This window comes from Lathamus discolor, chromosome 13, assembly GCF_037157495.1.
Source record: "Lathamus discolor isolate bLatDis1 chromosome 13, bLatDis1.hap1, whole genome shotgun sequence".
NCBI classification, from domain to species: Eukaryota; Metazoa; Chordata; class Aves; order Psittaciformes; family Psittacidae; genus Lathamus; species Lathamus discolor.
The window spans coordinates 11,379,395-11,400,228 of record NC_088896.1 but is presented as its reverse complement, the minus strand read 5'-3'; the positions used below and the strand labels follow the sequence as shown (position 1 = coordinate 11,400,228).

Here is a 20,834-nt window from a genome sequence, read left to right as displayed (position 1 = left end):
TTGCCTGGCCTGATCAGAGAGCTTGGGCAGCAGCTCCTGTTGACACTGGGTGTTTCGCTCTGGGTAAAGTTTAAACAGGACTTATCATGGCTCTGACACCTCGCGAAGGCTTCCCTGGTTTAATAGCGCGCTTCATGCCATCTCTTGCCGAGGTTTTTTTTCTGTGTGGATGTCCCAGATATTCCAACAGAAAAAGGTAAACTTACAAAATAAATTCATGGGATAGGTCATCCAAAGCCTCTTCTAATTTTAACATAAGCCCATTGCCCTCGAATCGTGTGGCCATCTCTCTGCTCGCTCGCACAGGTAGAATATGGAGCCGGGAGAAGTGATCTGAGGTCAATGAGGCCAATCCAGAAACCTTCAGACAGTGGGAACTGCTTTGTGTGCGTTTCTTGTGTTTGCCCCACAAGCAGCATTGGGCTCTGCTGGGACGAAAGCAGCCTCATGCTGGAGGAAAGGCAAAGTTTTAGGGTCCCACATTGCAATGAGCGGGTCAAATGATGACTCTAATTTGTGCCCATCTTATGTTTTTTGCGTCCAGTTGTAACAGCTTCATCCTCTGTTTGCTTTTAATAGAAATTGCTCAAATTAGCAGCTTCCAAAGTGGTTCTCCCATCCATAGAAGGATGTGGGTACCTGTTCTGGGTGTAGCTTTGGGGGCAGGAGAAAGGGGATGGGTGACAATATTAATCCCACTTACCCCAACTGCTCTCCACCTAATTGCAGACTCTAGGGTGAGCAGAGAACTGCCCTGGAAGTGGAGTTTAACACAGCTATTCCCAGCCCAATGCGGGCTCTGGCTTTGGATAAGGCTTGTGCTAAATAACCTTGAACTAATTGAGTTTTATGCTGTGCTTTTTATGAGTAACAATTAAGAAAAAAATCAATGGAACATAATTACAGCACTTCCAAGCGCGGTGTTACTGGGCCGAGGACTGATGAGGGTGCAGTGTGACAGCTTTTTATCTCCGATCTGAGGGGGTGTTATTCATTGTATTAAAAGTTTGCCAAGAGAGGCTTCCCTGAAAATTAACCCGTGTTATCACAGTGAGTAATATCCTGGTTTTATCATGGAGAATAAGTAAATAACATAGATTTTATGCTTTTGCTTAATGAGGTTGCACTGAGTGCAGAGAGAAGAAACAGTGATTATGGAGAGGTGAAACTGGAACAGAAAGTGCGCTGATTTTCTTGCATAATGGCAGAGTTTGCATTACAATTAATTATATTATGCAATGGGAATTGGATGGAATTTGGCTCTATCTGGCAACAGGCTGGGTGGAAAACTTTGCAAACATCCCTGTGATTTCTCAGGAAAATTCCATAGCCGTGATGCTCCTGACACCATTTTCCTGCTGTGACTGGTGGTGGTTGATGGGCTCAGAGTCACCAGCCAGAATTACCCATTTAGCCTAGCCCGGGAGCCTTTTCCACTTGATCGTGCTGGATCCCCAACCTGCTGCTCTGCACCATGGGTCTGATAAATCCAGACTCAAAGTGATGCGGAGTATCAGCAGCACTGATGGGGAAAACCCCAAAATGAGAATCATAGAATACCTCAAATTGGAAAGGACCCAGAAGGATCATTGAGTCTGACTCCCAGCCTTTGAGACCTGAGGTCTGGCTGGTCATGGCGTGTGGACCTGGCTTACTCAAGTGTACAATGGGCTAGAAATGCTAAGGAACTGGTGGTATTTCTTTAGGTGGATAGTTAAACCCTATGGAATGTGTGATGCTGGTGGGACAGGGGCTGGCAAAGCAGCTGAAGCCAAGGGAAGGTGAGGGCTGGTGTTTGCAAGGTGCTCAGGTGCATCCCATCCTATGGCATGTGCTGGTGGGGATGGAGGAGATGCTCACTTGTGCTGCAAGCCCAGGTTTGGGAATCAGTTGGCCTGATAAGAAAGCTTTGTTATGGGGAGAGAGATGAATAGCCCGATTCTGGACTTCGTTAGGTGAGAGCCTGAAACCATCTCATGTGAACAAAGGGATTGTCTGCAACATTAATCCCTGGCCCCTGTTTAGCTTTCCTCAACCTCAGTCTGCCCAGGCTGGGGTTGTGTCAGCAGGCACGACACCGCAGCCACAAAGAAAGCAGCCACGGATGAGGAATTAACGATGCTTCTCACTCATTGAGCTCACAATGAGAGAGCCAAGCCCTGCTGGATGGGTTTGAACTCCTGAGCCTCGATGCTTCCTGGGCACACGGGGCTCAGAGTGGTCCAGAGGAGGGGTATGGGATGGGCATGTCACTGGGATGCCCATCCCATGCCCAGAGCTCCGTACATCGGGAGCTCTGCAGAACCTGGGCACGGCTCTGGCTGCACCCTTTTTTCGCTTCTAAAACGGACCTTTTTCCTCCGCCTCCCAAATAATTACACCAAAGAGCTTAAAAAAAGGCAAACAAACCGCTTGCCCTTCGTGCCAGTGGATGTTAATAATACCCGGAATACTATTATTCTCTGGGCTATCATCATCTATAATACCTCCAGCAATCGCTTGGGTAGTTTTAATTATGTTTGTGCCTTTTCTTTCAGCCCTTGTTATCTCTCAGGTTCCTCTGGGTTGGGGGAAGGGTCACGGCACCGAAGTCGCTTCTCTAAAGCGCCTTTGTTTTCCCTGCACAGGTATTAAGTTGATGGCACAACAATCCCCGAGTACATTAGATTCGCTTTCCTGCCCTCCCCTGCCTGAATGCAGACCTTGTGCATCCCCGTGCCCGGAGCAGCCAAAGGAGCAGGCCCACAGGAATGCAGGTGAACAGAGCCAAATTGTTCCAGCTGCGAGAAGAAGGGAAAAGAGAGGGAGAAGGAGAGAAAGGAAAAGTGAAGGACAGACAGAAGAGCTGTTGGGGGGGGGGGGAAGATTATTCCTTGTCTGTGCATGGTGGAATTTCACTGGAGGTGTTTGCAGAGTGGTGTGGTTGAACCAAACAATGCTTAGAAAAATCACAGTCCTGCCTTCCATAAGGGGAGCTTTTTGTCAGCGGCCTCCATGGGAAGGTGACGTTGGAGAGAACAATTGCTGGGCTGTTGTACCGCGCCTGCCGCTATGAATGAAGCTTTAGAAAAGGTGTCCTTGGCCTCCTGCTAACACCCATCATCTTCTCCAGTCCCTACGTGTGCCCGCTCGCTGCCGCTGCCTCCCAAAACGGGCCGACAGCTTATAAACAAAGCGGTATAAGGGATGAGATGGGAGCGTGATCCAGCCTCATTCCCTGGCTGGCAGCGGCAGGCAGCTCGCTGCTCATCCCCGCTGCAGCACTGGGGATGCTCGGGGCTCCCTGCTCTCTAGGAAGCTCTGGCATTGCAGAGAGCAAAGCCGAGGATAGAGGCAGGGGGAGAAGCTGGTCCTGGATGGGGACATTGGGGCGGTTTGTCCTTTGAGCTGAGCCACGTGGTCCCTGTGAGCGGCACGGGTGCTTCCTTTGGAATGGCTTTGCGCAGATCCTTGGATGTGTAGGTATGTGTATAGGAACTGGATGAGTTTCCTTCCAACCCAAACCAGTCTGTGATTCTGTGATTCGTTCATAGTTTAAAGGATACATTGGCAATGTGTGTGTGCTTGAATCTACAGCGTTGCATCATGTCACATGGAGGGGGAAAGGAGATGTCCTCTAGATTAAGGTTTCCCAATCCACACGATCATTTGGCTGATGCCTACCAATAAGGGTGTTTGGCTTTGGTGTTTTAGTCTTGTTCCGTTCCTGATGTCTTTAGAACATCTTCAGCCAGCTTGGTCCTCTGCTGGCACGTGTCAGGTCAACGGCACTGAAGTCAGAAGCTCCCAGAACAACAGTCTGCTGGGAATTATGAATAAATGCAAATAGTGTTTGTTTGATTTACTCCTCAGGTCTGGCCAGGAAATGTTCAAGTAGCAGCACTTTGCCTTTGAAGCAGGTAAGTGCTTTTTTAAAGCATTCCCGGGAATGTCTGCGCTCCTCTGTTTATTGCTATAAATCTTTTGGGGCCTGAGCTTTTACAGAATGATTCACGTGGTAACTTCTTGCTTGTGAAATTCCTGAATGTGAGGAGCTGATGGACTGAGTGGCTGTGGTGTGTGGTGGGACACCTCCTCCAACCTGGAAGAGGGGAGAGTGACCATGGGTATGTAGGGAGAAGAAGAGAATGAGGCTGGAATAGATCTGGACAGGCAGGAGATGATGGTCGAGTCTCTGGTCCAGGCTGGTGGGATGGTGATGCCGGTGCTGGCACACGGGAGGTGGGGATGTTGGGTGATGGAGATTGATTTAATCTGGAGGATCTGTTGGGGTGAATGGGAACGTAAGGAAACTTTCTGAGAAGAGATGGTGACTGGGTCAAATCAGCTGGGATTTTTTGCCTGAAATATTTTGGATTTAAATTCTATAATTTAAAAGAAATATGTTTTTTTAGTTCCAATATTCATTTTTTCAACATTTTTCAACGAAAAGCAGAAACTCTTTCAGGGGAGGGGGGGGAAATTAGAATCTAACCTCCCCTTTTCTGTCCCGGGCCAGTTCTGACCAGCCATACCAACAATATAATCATCAGAAAGAGGGTGTTTCTCTCCCCCTCCTTAACAAACAGCAGGCCAAGTATCATTGCAAAAAGCCATCACCAATAAAAGCAAATATCACCGCCTTTCGCCGTCCGTGGCGGGTGTATTTTTCCTTTGGAAGTTGGCCACCCCAAGCACACACAGGGCTCTGTGTGAGCCTCCCTCACCCTCCAAGAAAGAGCGAGGAGAGAGAAAAACTCCCTGTGACTTGGATGGGTTCCGCCGGGGGTGGGGGGGGAGGATGGAAGAGGAGGGGGGTTTGAACCGAGCTCCTTCTTCTGTTTTATTTAGATTAGGTTCTGCTCAGCGGGGTGATTCCTTAATTAGAGCAGCCCGGTCGGGCAGGCCCGGCGCTCCAGACCCCTGCTCTGCCGGCTTAAGTTTCACGAGGGAAGTTGTCGTGCCTTATTTCCTGAGCTCTAGGATTCGAGTGGCGCGCGGTGATTTCAATGGAAGGAAAAGACATGTAATTTAATCATCTTTATTAGATTTTGGGCGAAGGAGGGGGCAAAGCGGGAGGAACCGCGTCCTCTGCTCGTCTCTTGACTTTCTCTTCTGCTTCTGGTGGCCAGAGGTGAGATTTCATGGGAGAAGCAGCAGGAAAGCGATGGTCCTAACAGACCGTGTAGTGATGGGCTTTTTGTCCTAAGGTTGTGAGGTTTTCCTGTGCAGTAGCTGTTATCTCAGTCCTGAGCAGATCCATGACCCTGCATGGATCCGTCATGGGCTTATTAATGACAAGCTAGGATTAAAAACCTTGGGTTTTAATCCACTTGATTATGTGGAGGGAATCCCCTCGCTCAAAAGGGTGTTGCTAGAGGGGGGTGAGAGGCTGATGGAGCCGTTTCAAGCAGAGAAAATAGGGAAGCAAAATGTGGAATATTGCAAGTTTCAGGTGTTTCCTGGGCATCCGAGGAGGGCAGGCAGGGAGCAGGGAATGTGGCATCGCCACTGGGACATGGCTCTGCTTACCTCCTAGAGAGCAGGTGGGAGCTTTCCCAGCCCTTCTGTGCCAAGGGAGGAACAGTTATAAGAGTAAAGATTGGGGAATTTTGTTGAAATGAGAGCTGGCGAGGCAAAAAAGGCTTTGTTCCACAGTAGTGGTTCAAAAGGTTGATCCACCCTGTTACTCTTACGGTGTAGAGCAGTGATGATGGAGTCTGGGGGTGACAGTCTGTGTGCTGAGGGGGTCTGTGTGTCAGAGCACTGGGTGATGGAGAAGGAGGAAATCTGCCCCGAGTCTGTTTGTGCTGACTCTACCCACTCACACCATATGCCCAATCTTTGCTTAATGTAAATCAGTGCTAATCCACTGATGCCAAGGAAGCCAGGCTATTTTGGCCATCATGAGCCTATCCTTCTGTATCATACCCATACAGCGGTGCCTTTGTAGCTTGTAAGATACTAAGGAACACTCAGTGGGGAGCAAGGGGGTATAATTCCCATTTAATTCAAAAGAAATCACAGTCTGGATTTTTTTAACAAATCCATTTTATGGCTGGGACAATAGTGAAAGAAGCAAGTATTTGTTACCTGGAGACACCCTCTTCTGTCCCTCTCACCACATGGGTTTGAGTTACTATTTCTCTAGCTGGCCCTGTGAAAGGTTCCTGTGGAGGATGGGAGAGGTTTATAGCTCAATAATAGGCTTCTCGCCTCAAAGTGGTTCCAGTCACTCTCAGTTGGGTTTGAATGGGATGGTTTCGATTAGGGGCGAGGGCTGGGCGTCATTAACGTGCAGCCCCTTTGCAGTGGGTAGCAAATGAGGCGATGCTGAGCCATGGAGGAGCTGGAGCACACATGACTGCTCGCACCCTCCTGGTACAGGCGACGGTCAGGGAGAAAAAACATCTCCTGCATTATCTGAATTAGCAATAACTTCAGAAAATGCCTTTTTGTTTGACGTGTGGGTCACTTTGTAGTTGAAGAAGCAGCTGCGTCACTGCAGCTGTATCAGGAGGATGTTTAAAGTGGGTGGCACGGTTTGGGATATGTTTAGTGGGTTACATGGTCCTAATCATGGTGTTTAGCAGCTATTTACCCGTGTTTGCTGTATCTCCCTGTGTGCAGCTGCTCTGCGGGCAGCAGTGCTGCTGTGGAGGTGGTTCCATCATTTATCCTGCTGGTGACAAGAGGGAAAATTTAGCCAGAAAGTTTCCTCTTTGGGGACAGGGATGTGAGTCACTAAACCACTGCAGTGTCACATGTGGCACGGCAGGACCGCAGCTCCAGGGAGCAGGGAATTGGGAGCAGGGAAAGAGGAGGGAGGTTGTGATGTGGTGCAATAGGAGACAGATTTTGGGGAGTATTATCAGGGCTCTGGGGAAGACCTTGTGTAAATGCAGAGTGGGATGTGCTTGGACACATCCCAGGATGCATCCACAGTCCTTCCCATCCTTCCGCGCTGATGGGAGCCAGCACAAAGCTGCCCTGTGGAGCAGGGATGCTTTAACACAAGGTGTTGCTTGAAGAGTCCATAATACTCCATCCGCAGGCAGACAGGCTGTGAAAGCAACTGCAGGTGCCAGGGAAAACTGCTGCTGGTCCATCCTACCTGTGTGCTTGCATCACGGAGGGACCAAAAAAGCCCCGCTACTGCTAGCAAAGGCAGTTGTTTCAGTTGTAAGCTGTATCCTGGGAGGAAGCTGCTGCAGTTTGGAGCTTGGATTCTGGCAAGCAGCGTGCCTTGTGCAAGAGGGAGAAAGAAATGACAAAATTAAAACCAGAAAGCCCCTTTTCCCTCCATCTCTTGACGTCTCCATTCAAGGTGCACATAATTAGAACTGTTATTTTTGAGGGCAGCCCCCTCCGCCTCCCAGGGTCTATGTTATCTCTAGAACCACCCTCTGACTTTTGATTGCTGAAATGACACTGGAGAGAAACCCTATACACTGGGAGTGAGGCAGCTTCAACCCCTCCTCCTCCTCCCTGAGACCATCCGAGCTGCAGGGGTAGGAAAGGAAGAGGAGGGAGGGATGAAGGTCACCTTCCGCTGCCCCGGGAAGGTAACGAACCCCACGCAAAGGCCCAGGTCGAGCTCTCCAGAGTCATTATCGCAACAGGCTGCGAAAGGTTAGGGAGGAAAGAGCTTTTCGGAAGTCTTTGCCCCCTAATTGATTGCGAAGAGCGGAAGGAAGGATGTATCCAAGACAGAAAAAGCCCCCGCGCTGTCTGTAACCCCCCTCGTCCCCTTCCCGTAACACGCACGGCTGGGAGGCAGCAGGTTGGAGCTTTAACCATAACGGAGCAGAAGGGAAATCGGCTTCAACAGGAGCAGGGTCTCCTTTCAGTCTAATGGCAGATGTGCATCCAGCATCCTTAGGAAGGATGAAAAGCACTGAAGGCTGGGCCCAGTCCCAGATAAAATGGCACAGGGGTTGAGCCCAAACCAGCTGTAGTCATGAATGGTACCCATCAATGGGCTGGAGTAAAAGGTATTATTACAGAGCTCTTCTGCAAGTTCTCCTTCCATACAGTGCCTCAGCCCTTGTGTTTCTGTAGCCTTGAGATCAAGCTGTGGATGTGGACTCAAGGTGTTTCCCATGGAAAATCAAAGTACCAACTGCTCCCCAGGGGCAGGCTGCAGTGCACGGATGGGACAGAGCCTGGAGAAGAGTTTTCTCCTCATTCAGCCATAGAGAAGCTGCCCAGCTCTGGACAGTAGAGGGGACTGCTTGAGAAGGAAGTCCTTGCAATGATGGGAGCTTTCTGGCCCAAGGTGAGATGGAGCCAGGGGTGCCTTGAAATGAAAGGCAGCTGCAGCATTTGCCTCCTCCTAAGACTGGAGGAAACCAGAACACTTTAAGATGACACAGTACAAGAATTATTCCACGCTGGTGGCATCAGTAGATTGTGTAAGTATGTTGAATATCTCCTTGAACAATGCTGTGTCCCTGTCTACAGCAGGCAGCCTGATTTCATGTTTCCTAATCAAATCTTTGAGAAGCAAACACAGAATTCATGGCATCTGCTAACCGCTACCTCCCCTTAAGCTTTCAGCCTAGTACAAGAGCTGAGCCACTCTTCTAGGGAGTGACTTCTTGTCAATGCTAATGAGGGAATCCTGGTGCAAGCTCAGGACAATCATTATCATCATTGTTATATTGGTAAGGAAGGAAAAGGAATTTTGGAGTTGACAGGATTTGACCAGATCACCTGGATAAAACTGGGAGCACTCCCTGACCGGTCAGGAACAGAGTGAGACTGGAAACCAGTTGCCTTGCTGCCTTGCTCTAACCACTAGACGACCCACCCTGTATGAGCAAACGGAATAAAATCTGAAAGAAAACACCAATCTGACTTGAAAAATGTGTTCCGCATAGAACCCGAATGTTCAGCGGAGCAAAAAGGATGCAGTCCAACGTTTTACTTCCAGGCAAACATTTCAAAATGGACTTATAATGTAGCCTTTCATTTAGATTTTATATGAAGGTTTTACTTGAACTTGTAATGAAGATGGAAAAATCTGTGGTTGCCATGGCTACTGGCGCTTTGCCTAATACGCTCAAATCTTTTTCCCCTAATAAAATAGATTTCAGACCCCCCCCTATAAAAAGGGAAGGGTTAAAGACCCCATAAACAACTGTAGGATGAAGAATATTCTTCCATGTAAAGCAGGTTCTGAGCATCATGGCGAGGTAATTGCATTCACTCTTCTTTTCTCCTCACCAATCAGGTCCCCAAACCCCAGGGTCCTGCTCTAGGTGGTTCTCCTGCTAATAACTAGGAAAAGGCCAGGAGTGAGAAAATGGTGAGCAAAGTGCCTGGTGCTCTCTCTGGGATGTTCTCCTGTTGGCTGGGAATGCATCTACTTGGTTATTTTGGATGCTCTTGCAGTCTGCAGCTCCATCCCAGCTGTGATGGACTCACTTGGGTGGGCATTTCAGTCATGGTAGGTTCTGCTCAGCATTCATACCAGTGAAATTTGAGATAGCTCAGGGTGCTGTGCAGCAGTTGCTGCTGGTGGGGTGATGTATATTTGACCTAAATCAAGGACTGAAGATCTGGTTTGGTTAGCGTGTGTGTCTTTATGGGTTGGGAGTTGAGCTGGTCCGAACCTTGATGCACACCTTAGATACTGGAGGCAGAAAGCAGCTGAGAAGAGGTAGAAGAAGCAGCTTGTAGCTGTCTCATCTGGACTATTTGCAGGAGCCAGGAGATTGGATCCAGCAGTAGTCTTCCTCAGCATTGTCTGCTTCCTCCTCATGTCCCTGCAGGGATGTGCTCTTTGTTCACGGGAGCAGACAGAGCTCTGCCTGTTCCCTTGTCCTTTGCAGGGTGGTTGTCCAGTTTGAATCCAGGTGAGACTGAGGCTTTTGTCCTTGAAATTCCCCCTGGACCCCTCAATAGGAGCTGATTTGGGCCATGCAGGAAGGAGGTTTGGGCTTTGAGGTCTTCTCAGAGGACATCGGACACGCTGAAGTTTCAGGGATGGATGTGCTTATGGAAATCAGGAGGGCTGGTTGAGACATTCATGTGTGTAGGAGACAGCACAGACCACAGAGATGCATGAGAAAACCCCACGGAGTTGCCTTGGCCTTGTCCCAGTGAGGTGGAGGGAACTGCTGATGCTCTTGTTCTCTTCCAGCTTTCGGGGGATCCTTTTACTGCAACGGCTCTTTGGCTGTTCAAAGCGGTGGCTGTCGGCCAGCCCCATGCATTTGAAACATGTGGTTCTGATTTGCAAATGTCCAGATCTCAACATCTTTAATCTTCTCACACCTCGGGTTTTTGTTTTGGTTTGGTTTGGGTTTGTGAAGGGCTGAACCACGTGCAGGGGATAATGGTTAAAAAGCAAGAGAGGAAGAAAAAGAAAGAGAAATGGGAAAAGAAATCACAGACCCTCCAGCTGGTGCTCTTCAAAGTGAGATGCAGCGTGGAGATTCGTGGATGCCAACAAATAAGGCTTTTGTTTGTCTCCCCACCATCATCGCTGCTGAAAGTCCCTGAAGTTAGTGCTGAAAAAGATCCTGATAGATGGCTCCCAGATGAAAAACGCAGGGTATTTTTGGGGCTGTTTTCCCAGGCGTTTAAACCCAATCCAGTTCAGGTATAAACCCTGAAGAATCGGGTCCCTGCTCTGCCGATGGCACAGCAGGGCAGGAAAGCTTTCCTTCTTGACCTGGGATTTGGGAAGGTCGCTTGGGCTTCCCTGCCTGCACCAGGGAGGTGGAAAGGAGAGGAGGTCAGGTCAGCCTGGGGAAACCTCTGCTGGGGAGGGGACAGGAAGGACCCGGACATGAATCACCGGGAGGACTTCAAAGGACGCTCCTTCCCTCACAGCGCAGGAGGAGCAGCTCGGGATGAGCCCTGCTCCACGCTGAGAGCATGCCCAGGACGTTTTGCGTTAGTGGCATGAGATGGAAATCAAACCTGACAGGTTTAAAATGTGCAGGGGGAACAGACTTCTTTATAGCAACCTACAGTTAACGTGCGGCTCGGAGGGGCTGTACGTACAAACGTCTGCCCGAGGACACTTGCTGCAGGAAGATGGGTTTCTCAGGCATGTGGCTTGTTTAAGATCTAACCAAGTGATTAGACTTCCAGCTCTAAAGAAACACCCATCGTTTGCCAAAGTGCTCCAGGAGTGCTCCTGCTGGCTTTGGGCAGGCTGCTGTTAGCAGATGCAGCGTGGGTTGACCAGGTGACTTTGCAGGCTCCCTCCTGCTGCCTTCCCATGCTTGGTTTCATGCTGTAGCCTCTGGTGCAAAGGTCTGGGCTAGGCGGTTTAATTCAAAGTGTGTTTGATGGATGGTGTCAACAGCTGCCTTGTGTTCGCTGCCCCACCATCCAGCATCGTCTCTGGTGGACATGGTGCTGCTGATGGAGAGATCATAGAATGTTTTCTGTTGAACGAACCTTAAAGCTCATCCAGCTCCAACCCCTGCCACGGGCAGGGACCCCTTCCACTGGAGCAGCTTGCTCCAAGCCCCTGTGTCCAACCTGGCCTTGAGCACTGCCAGGGATGGGGCAGCCACAGCTTCTCTGGACACCCTGTGCCAGCGCCTCAGCACCCTCACAGGGAAGAGCTTCTGCCTAAGAGCTGGTCTAAATATACCCTCTGGCAGATGCTAGGACAGGAGGAGCACAAGATGCTGTTGTACCTTTGATGGTGCATCCCATGGGAACACAGCAGCCAGCATCTTCCTGTACATCTCCTGGGGATGATGTCCCCACAAACATAGGGGTGGAAGGAGAGAGCCGTGTCCCTATCCCCACCAGGATACACATGTGGGTTGGGGCTGTTGCCTCGTTCTTCTTCCCATGTCACTTTCCTCAGAGCAGAAGGGCTTTTAAATGTCTCCCTGTGCACTAAGAGTTAAGGGGACTGTGCAGCTCTGAAGATAAGAAACAGATGATAAAGGTTAGAGGAGGGATCACGTTTCCATTATGCAGCCTGTAAATGCAGACTAATTAGAATGCAGCCTCATTTCCAAGAAAATGCGAAGAAAAAAAGGCAAAAAAGTAAAAAACCTTCCCCTTTCCTCCCAGAAATGAAACCAAAGGCCTGAGAATAGGGGATAACTTGGATTTGCTACTGGGATATGCTTAGAGCAGGAAAATACGCATCAGCCAAGGTGGGCACGTCGGGTGACTCCTTGGTGCTCTCCCGGGAGTGTTGGATGTGGCTGAATTGGTGCTGAGCTCTCCTGGCCTTATCCTGGGAAAACCACCTCAATACTTATCCTGCTCCCATGGGACTGGTGGCAGCTGATCCTTGGTTGTGTTGGTCTAATGCTCATCTGCAGAGGGACAGGAATTAGTGAAACCTGGGTTTGGTTTTGAGGTTCTACAGCTCCAAAAGAAGGAGTCTTCAATGGAGTTACTGCCGTCTGCAAAGCTGGTTTATGGCTATTTCCAATGACAGAGGTACCTGCTGGGCTCTCATCCTGCTGAGGCACAAGGGAAGCAGCCCCTAAATGTTTTGCTGGCCTGGTGCCTAGGTGCTTTATGGCATGAAGGGTTTAAACACTGGCTATTTATGGGACTTTAATGCCGCCTATCCCTAACCATTCCCCAGGAAAGGAGGGTAGGTCCTTATCCAGCAGCTTGGCGACACGCTGCAGTTCCCCTCTATGGGTCAGCTGGCTGTGGATGCATGACCAGCATTGGGTTTCATTATCTTCCTTTTGTTTTCCTTTTCTTTTAAGCTCTGTTTTTCTCTCCTCTGCAGTTCATTAGCATCTTCCCTTTCCTTGCTTGCTTTTCCCCCCTCTTGCTTTCTTCTGGAACCTAGAAGTATTTCACTGGGGCTTGCCAAATGATTCCTATCTCAGTGAAAAAGAACTTGCTATTTCCTGAAAACCTACCACTGTTTTCTCTCTCTCTCCCCCCCCCCCCCTCTCCCTCTAATACATTCTGAGCATTGAAACAAATCCAGGTAACTTGATAAGAAGTTAATGAAAACAAATGAATTCTGTTTTGCGAAGGTGCATTGAGGAGAAGGGCAGCAGTGTCTGGAAGGAAGGGAATTGTCTCTGCTGAAAAGAGATTTCAAGGGACATCTGCCTGCAAAATCCCTGCCGTGCCAAAGTTTGCAGGGGAGAAAGGGCAGAAGAAGAGGCTCTGTAGTTTTCCACTTGTGCGGGGTGGGTTTTGGGTTATTTTAGACATCGTTTGTGAGGAAGCTCTGGTTTGATTTATACAGTTTGGTGTGTTTCCCTTTGCACCCACCTGCCCATCCTTCCCACAGCCCACCCCATAACACCCCAAGGGGATCCATGGCCATTGCTACTCATGCCAATAGAAATCCCAATTCAGCCTTTGGTTACGGGCAGTTGAAGAGCCAAGTCTCCAAGGCCCCTGGGGATGTGGTGTCCAGCTCCAAGGCCAAAGCACTTCCAGTGTAATGGAGATGTCACTGTTTCAAGGGGGGTTTTAGTAAGCTTTTAGAGTTTGTTTTCCATGGAGCCCCAGCACTGGGCCACACAAAACAAAAAGTCATCATTTAACAAGCTGATTCTTTTATTAGGCTGATTTTCAAGCGCATTTTACCTTTGGGCACACGGGAAGTTTAGCTTTTAAGAAGTTTATTTCTTTACCGTGCATTCGTTTCCAAAGGCTAGATTCGTTTCCAAAGGGTAGATTTCTGTTTGCTTTGGGACATGGAGAAATGAGCCTTTGAACCGACCAGTGTGGGATCAGGTACTCTGTTAGATGGCTTTCTGTGTTGCATAACTCCCAAATATCATCCAGCAGTTCAGAAAACGGATGATCTTTAGTTTTTGCTTCACCCCTTCCCCCTCTTCAGCCCTCCCCATCTTCTGTGTGATTTTTTATGGTCCATGATTGGAAGCAAAAGGTCTGGGAGAGAGAGGAAATCAAACCCGTCAATAAATGCTAAAAATATTTAGTGTGGCAGCCTCTCTATTTTCCTTTTTGTGAAACACTGATTAATATTCAGTGGTTGAAGGTTAATACCCCATTCATTTTATTCCCTTTACATCCTCTGCACAGCAGTTGCTGCTCCAATTTCGACTTCTAATTCATGCAAATCTGGTTCCAATCAGGATATTAGTAACTCACTGCATAAGCAGGAGGGGAGGTAAAGAGAAAAAGAGAGAAGAAACCACACGATTGTTAAACTTATCTTTCAGTACCAGCCCATACACACACAGCCACCCCAAATCCACAAGGCTGCTGTAATGAAAGGGTGTTTATTGCGCGTTCCTCTCCTTTAAAATACAGAGAGAACATCCACGTAGAAGTGTTTTGGCAGGCTCAACCAGAAGTTATTGTTTGGATACAGCAGCAAAAGCCTCTGGTCTGGGTTGCAAAGGAGATGGATGATATAATAGCTCGTGCTGAGCTTAAAATCTAAGGTTCAGTGCAGTGAGAGGAGTGGTCCATGCTCAGGTGAGGTTACCAGGCCCAGCTTGGTGCACAAAATGTTTAGGTACATGAATAATGCAGAGAAAAATAGATTTGTTTCCTCTTCCCCTCCTGTTTTATTTTAAGTGTGAGTGCAAAGCACTTTCCATCAGGGAAGTGGCTTTTTCCGGCCCTCTGGGGCTGCCTGTGGATGCGTTTTGCCTGGCTTTTCCATGCTCTTTGGAGGGTGATGGAGTTCTGCATCCCTGTGGTGCTGTGATGTTGGGAGAATGGGCTCTGCTGAGGGCTGAAGCAGCTGCATGTGGGACCTCAGGTCCTGTGAGGTGAAGCCCAGCTTCTCCTTAGTGATGGACATCGCAGGTCAGATCCTGCAGCAGCATCATCACCATCATCTCCCCATGGTGAGCGGGTCCTGGCATGGACCTGGACCAGGGGAGGACCTCACTTCCAAGGCTGGTGTAGACTTCTCTGAATCCTGGTCAGAGCAGATGGGCCTCAGCAAAGGGCCTCCATAGAGTAAACTGCCTGAATCCCAATGTATTTATCTTGGATAACACTCGGGGTTCAGACTTCCTTACCAGGAATCCTGCGCAAGGCCAGGAGCCAGGGTGGGTGCATCAAAACCTGCTGCTTGTGCCTCTGGGGGTGAGGATCAGGGTTGCTCGGATCCTGCATGCCCAGGGGTGGGGATAGCTTTGCTACTGAGTGATCTTACCCAAGGTCGGTACTGTGAGAGCTACAGCACGTGGCTGTGCATCCCTGTCCCAGGATCCGTGTGCTCTGATCCCTGGGGCTGTGGCTCCCCATGCTGGAGGGGGAACCCTAAGCATGCCACTATCCCCTTGGTAGGGATGGAGAGGTGTCCTCGAGCACCTCTCCAAAGTGGGAGTGGAGAGAGGAACATGGTTATGATTTGATTTAGATGGGATATAAGGAAGAAATATTTTATGAGGAAGGTGGTGAGACAGTGGTGCAGGATGCTCAGAGAAGTTGTGGATGTGCCATCATTGGAAGTGTTCAAGGCCAAGTTGGATGGGGCTTGGAGCAACCTGCTCTAGTGGAAGGTGTCCCTGCCTTGAGTGTGTTGGACAAGATGATTTCTGATGGTTCCTTCCAACCCAGTCCTACGATCTATGGCAGGCCTTAGCCAGCGAGCAGGAGGAGGTGGCAGCCTGAAGGTCTGGTCTTCACCAGTGCATTGTTGGAGGGGGTCCCTCATATCCCCCAGGAGCTGCTGGGCTCCCTTCCTCCTAGATGCTCCTACAGCATGTTCCTCAAAGGCAGAAGCCTTTTCTCCCTCCATGGATCACCAATGACTTCAACTCCTAAAAACAAGCAAAAGCTCCAGCACAGCCCTGCACGCGATGTCTAGCCAAAATGCAAAACTTCACCACAGCGCACAAGTGGGCTGTGTTTTTCCGACCAGGGAACAACGTTGGGGCCCTTTCATCACCTTTCTTCTGCACTTCTTTTAAAAATGATTTAAATTGGAGGCAATAGTATTGAACCTCTGACACTCAGACGAGACTCCCTGAATCGCACACTTAAACTGCATCTATTTTCTATAGCCACTCTGCTTGCAGCTCTTGCGGTTTGTTCTATTTTTTTCTCCTAAGTATCTGTTCTTTCCACTCTGTTTGCTATTTGTGCCATCTCCTTGAGATTTCGCTTTTTGCCTCAATACATGAGAGAGAGCTGGTGGCTTCTGGGGCTTCGTTTCCCAATCCTGCTGCAGATGCACTCCAAAATGCAACGCTTGCTTCCTGCCCCTCTTGAGCAGCAGCATTAAAACCCTTGTGCTGAACCCTCATTCCCCACTGAGGAGAAGGCAGAGCAGAGGAAAGGCAAATTCCAGATTGCTCAGCAGAAAGGAAAAACAAGCTTGGAAACCCCTCTGGAAAGGGGCCGAGCAGTAATCTCATGCCGTGTGGGTGAGAATGGCAGCATCTCCTTTGGATTTCGATGGAGCAAGAGCTCTTCGTGCCCACTCAGCATCCAGCCTGCTACATTTACAGCCCTGATGTTGAACCAGCTGAATGAAAATACTTGTGGGCAGCAAAAATAGCCAGTGCTGAAAACCTGTGTCTGCTGAGGGTGGAAATTGCTGGGAGTTCCTCCGTGGCTGCAGCCCATCATTAGAACCTGTGTCATAAATAAGATGCGGTTGTGCCGCGGCCGGGCTCCCCCCATTCAATGGCACCGAGCCTGGGCATCACAGCCACAGCCCCGGTGTCCTCACAGCCCCTCGGCCACAGTACCGCAGCCTGGTGACTGTGAGGAGAGTGGTGAGTGGCTCAGTGAGAAACAGGCCTTTTTGGGGGGGGTAAAGGATGCACTGTGTGTTTTTTCATTGCATTGGCATAATAGTGTGATGGAGGAGTCTGTCACCCCAAACACTGGTGTGATTTCTACTCCCTCCCTGGGAGCATGGCCGTTAGTCTTGTGATGCCGAGATGGGAGGGGGATTATGTGGAGATGCTGCTGTTACTGCATCTAAGGAGCATTCACAAAGCAGAGTTTAGCCTTAGGAGGTGCAGGATGTTGTGGCCACACTGGGAACTGCCTTGGTCACAGCCCCGGGCTTTGCTTCTCCCCGCAGCACAGCAGGAGCATGGTCCATCAGCTGTTGGTACCTCTGTACTGCCTCACTCATTTATGTTTTGGTGCTTCCAGGGCTGGCTCTCAAAGCCCATGTGGAAATGCTTGAGCAGCCATTCTAACCTTTGGGCTGCAATAATTAGCCTCACATGGCATCTGATCTGCAACATGTGGCCCAGGCCATTACTTTGCTTTAGCTGCTTGTTAGGCCCTAATCTCTGTTTGATTTCAAGGTGAAACCGATTTGAGTTTCCTGAGGTTTCTCAAACGAGCTGCAGGGGTGCTGCCCCCTTCAATCCTGCTTGTCTCCCGTGGCCCAGCCTGTGTCTGGAAGGAGGAAGGAGTCAGATCACCTGCTGAACCCGCTCCTCTGGGTACCATCACCGTGATGCTGTGAGCAAGGAAGGAGACATTTGATTAGATTCAGTCCTCACTCATCTGAAGTATCCACGGCCTCATTTCAGGGCAGGTGAGTCCCTGGTTGCTCTGATGGGAAGGTTTGCATCCTGCTCGCATGCTCCTAGGTGGGTACGCTGTAAATTAGCCACTTGTTGTTACAGATGTTTGAAGCTTTCCATGTCAGCTTTGCATTTGGTTTCCCTTATGCCTTAATTGAGACCAGAAATCCAATTAGACAATAATCCTGTCCTTTTTGAAGTCCCTGGCGGCAGCGTCACATCATCTGGGATGGGGGGGATGTTGTGTTAGTGATGGGACCGACCGGCTGTGGTGAAATCCTGCCCTGGTGCAGATGCTGAAATGCGTTTTTAAGATCCATCCATCCATGGCATGGGCTGCACTTTGCTGTTGCCGTCAGGGACAGCAGATGTTCAAACAAGGGGCTGTGGCATCTCTCTGTTAGAGATCAGGCGTGAGCCCGTGCCTCGTGCGGAAGGGAAGGCTGCTGCTCGTGTTTGTTTGCACAGATGCGTTGGGAGGTGGGGCAGGTATTTCAGTGAGGCCCCTTTAGGCGAGGTCCCCAAAAGAAGCTTGTTTGTAAGGGGCATTTTCTTGATTCAGAGATCCTGGGGGCAGCTGGGAGCAGCCCCTGCTTAATGCCGGCTGCAGAATTGCTGAGGCTGGCGCCGGTAAGAGTCTGTAACGTGTGTTTGAGGAGCTGGGCATGGCTCTGTGGCTCAGTACAGTCCCCAGTGAGTGTTACTGTCTGTTAGTTGGCTCCTTAAAATGCAATAGTGCCCTGGAAATTGCTGTCCTTACAATGCACTCAAAATACGTGTCTGTCACATGCTTTTAGTATGAGTACAGTATGCAGTGTGTGTGTGTGTATGTGTGCACGCCTATCATAGTATCGCTGCCTGGTTTGTGTTGGAATGGGCCTTTAAGGTCCATGCAACTCCAACCCCTTGCCTTCCACTGGAGCAGCTTGCTCCAAGCCCCTGTGTCCAACCTGGCCTTGAGCACTGCCAGGGATGGGGCAGCCACAGCTTCTCTGGGCACCCTGTGCCAGCGCCTCAGCACCTGCATAGCAAAGAACTTCTTCCTAACATCTGATCTCAACCTCCCCTCTTTCAGTCTGAAGCTCTCGGGTTTGTGTGTGTTTTGCAGGGACTTTCAGGAGTTTAGATGTGTTATGTCACCAGTGTACTTTGAGAGCAATGATGAAGTTAATGCTCATGTATTGGGCTTCAGCATCGTAGGCTCAGTGGTTTCTGTGATGACCATTCAGAGCTGGAAGGGGCTTGTGCAAGCTCCAAGCTGCCCATCAGCTGCCATCCATGCTGCAGTTCAAACCCTATCCCTTGGCTTCCAATTGTGAGATCCAGCTTTGTTTATCTGCTGCCTCACAGCAGACAAGCTGCTTTGGGCTTGGTATTAACCATGGCCTTCAGCTGGGCTCTGAGTGCACTGAACTAAGCTTTGCAGCCCAGCAAGTTCAGATTGGCTGCATCTCCCTTTTCTCCTTCTATCTGCTATAGAAAAACAGGAAACTGCACCAAATTAGCTCTGCAGCTGAGTCTTCTCCAAAGCCACAACGTGGCAATTGTAGGCACCACTCAATTGTTGTGTTTCCGAGCCTGCAGCAGGCGTGCATTAGGCCAGCAATTTGATTTGGTGTCTCAGCCTGCTATTGTGGAAGAAAGCAAGAAGGGGAAAAAAAATTAAGTGGAGAAGTTTTAAGCTCAGAGCTTCCTATTGCATTGTTCTCATCCTTTTCCCATCCTGGAAAAAGAATCAAAAATAGCTCAAAACCCATTTTTCTGTATGATTAAATTAGGCTGAAGTGATGATGGAAACAGCGCTGCCCGGCTCTTGATGCTTTAACGCCTCGTTGGGCAAGACAGAGTCGTGCTGAATTTGTGTATTTAAGTGTCCTGGTGGAGCTGGGCCTCAGCTCTGGAAGGTTCAAGGGTGAGTTTTGTGCCAGCAGGTTTCCATGGGGAGTGCAGCTATGGCCACATCGTACCTCCCATGGTTTGCACATCCCATGTAGTGTTGTGAGTACTTCAGCATCACTGAAGTGCCTCTAGATGGTTGTTGTGTGGCTGGGCTTTTGTCTGATTTAAAAAACACCACTCAAACCTCAAAACCAGACATAGAATAGTGGGATACTTAAAGCTGGGACTGTTCCAGCCATTAATTTCAACTATGTTTTCTTGTGATGGGTTTCAACAGCATCAGAAGGGCCATTCTTGTACCTGGGAGATGGATGTTTGCAGGAATGATTGTGTGATGGGGTGAAGACCAAAGGTCTTGAAGCGTGAGGTTGGGAAGGAGGAAAGTCCGAAGTTTCTGAGCATCTGGAAGGCCACGCAAAAGGAAAAGGCAAAATATGGGTGACTGATTCTGGGAGGGTTTGTAAAAGGTACTTAGAATCATAGAACAGTTAGGGTTGGAAAGGACCTTAAGATCATCATGCTTACATACATCTAGAAACGCAAAGCATTCTATGGTGGTTTAGGAAGGAAGAATTTGCCCCAGAAGGACATCAGGAATTTCAAGGGAAGAGAAGTGAAGCCTCCCCAAGCTGCACCCGCCTTCATTGCTTGTGCTGCTCCCACTCATCCTCTCTTCAGCATGAAGATGTACCTGTTACAAATGCAGTTGTCCTTAGTTTAATCTAAAGTCATTTTGGCAAAGCCGGTGGGCCAGACAAGGGTAACAGTGAGGGATTCATTTTACCAAAAAGTCATTTTTTCCCTGTCCTGCGCTTCCATTGTTTCCTTCAGCCTTGCCTTAAAGCCCTGACCCTCAGTTGGCAAAATTCCCCTTACGTGTGCGATGTGACCCATTATTTGACTTGTTTGCTTTTGGCTGTTCTCCAAACATGCCTTGCTCCCAAAGGCCTCCATTTGCGGATGCTTTCGATTGAAAGCTCACTATGTCTGTTGATGATTTAAATACAACCTCAGCGCTTATTTTGGGGGGAGAAAAAAATACTGCAGCCGGGGAAAGGGTCGGAGAAGTGTTTCTGCAGGGTACGGACCTCGGGGTGCTGCTGGGTTTGGTTGGTTGAGGCTAGTGCAGCTTTACCCTCTGATGGGAACCGGCTGCAGCCACCAGCCCCGTTACGCTGCGATCTAGATGGGACCTGGGTGCTGTCACCCAGGGCTGCCAACATCTTAACGCACCTTTGTGCAAAGCAACTAACACAAAGCGGAAGCCTTCAGCAGGACCAAATTCTTCCTCAGCCTTTGAATTAGCTTCTAATCCCTCCGCTCCCATAAAATCTCAGCTGCAGGCTGCCCCCGTTTGGGTATTTCCACTGGCCACGAAAGCCAGCTCCCATAGCATCTGTCTGTGTGGTTTAGGCTGGAAGCTCTCCCCGTGCCAACGGCCACTCCTCTGGGCAAAGACCATGTAATTGCAAACTTCTCTTCTTTTCCCCTTTCCTCCCGTTTAACGTC

General features: G+C 49.4%; 1 long non-coding RNA gene across 1 annotated transcript in view; it reads left to right on the top strand.

Moving 5' to 3' along the window:
- LOC136021660 (uncharacterized) overlaps window positions 1-20,834 on the top strand; it is a 123,734-nt gene that overhangs the window by 86,078 nt on the left and 16,822 nt on the right. The window contains exons 3-5 of the long non-coding RNA XR_010615854.1: window positions 2,628-2,756; window positions 3,853-3,899; window positions 17,202-17,437. This is a non-coding gene — a long non-coding RNA (uncharacterized LOC136021660). The remainder of the gene's footprint in view (window positions 1-2,627; window positions 2,757-3,852; window positions 3,900-17,201; window positions 17,438-20,834) is intronic.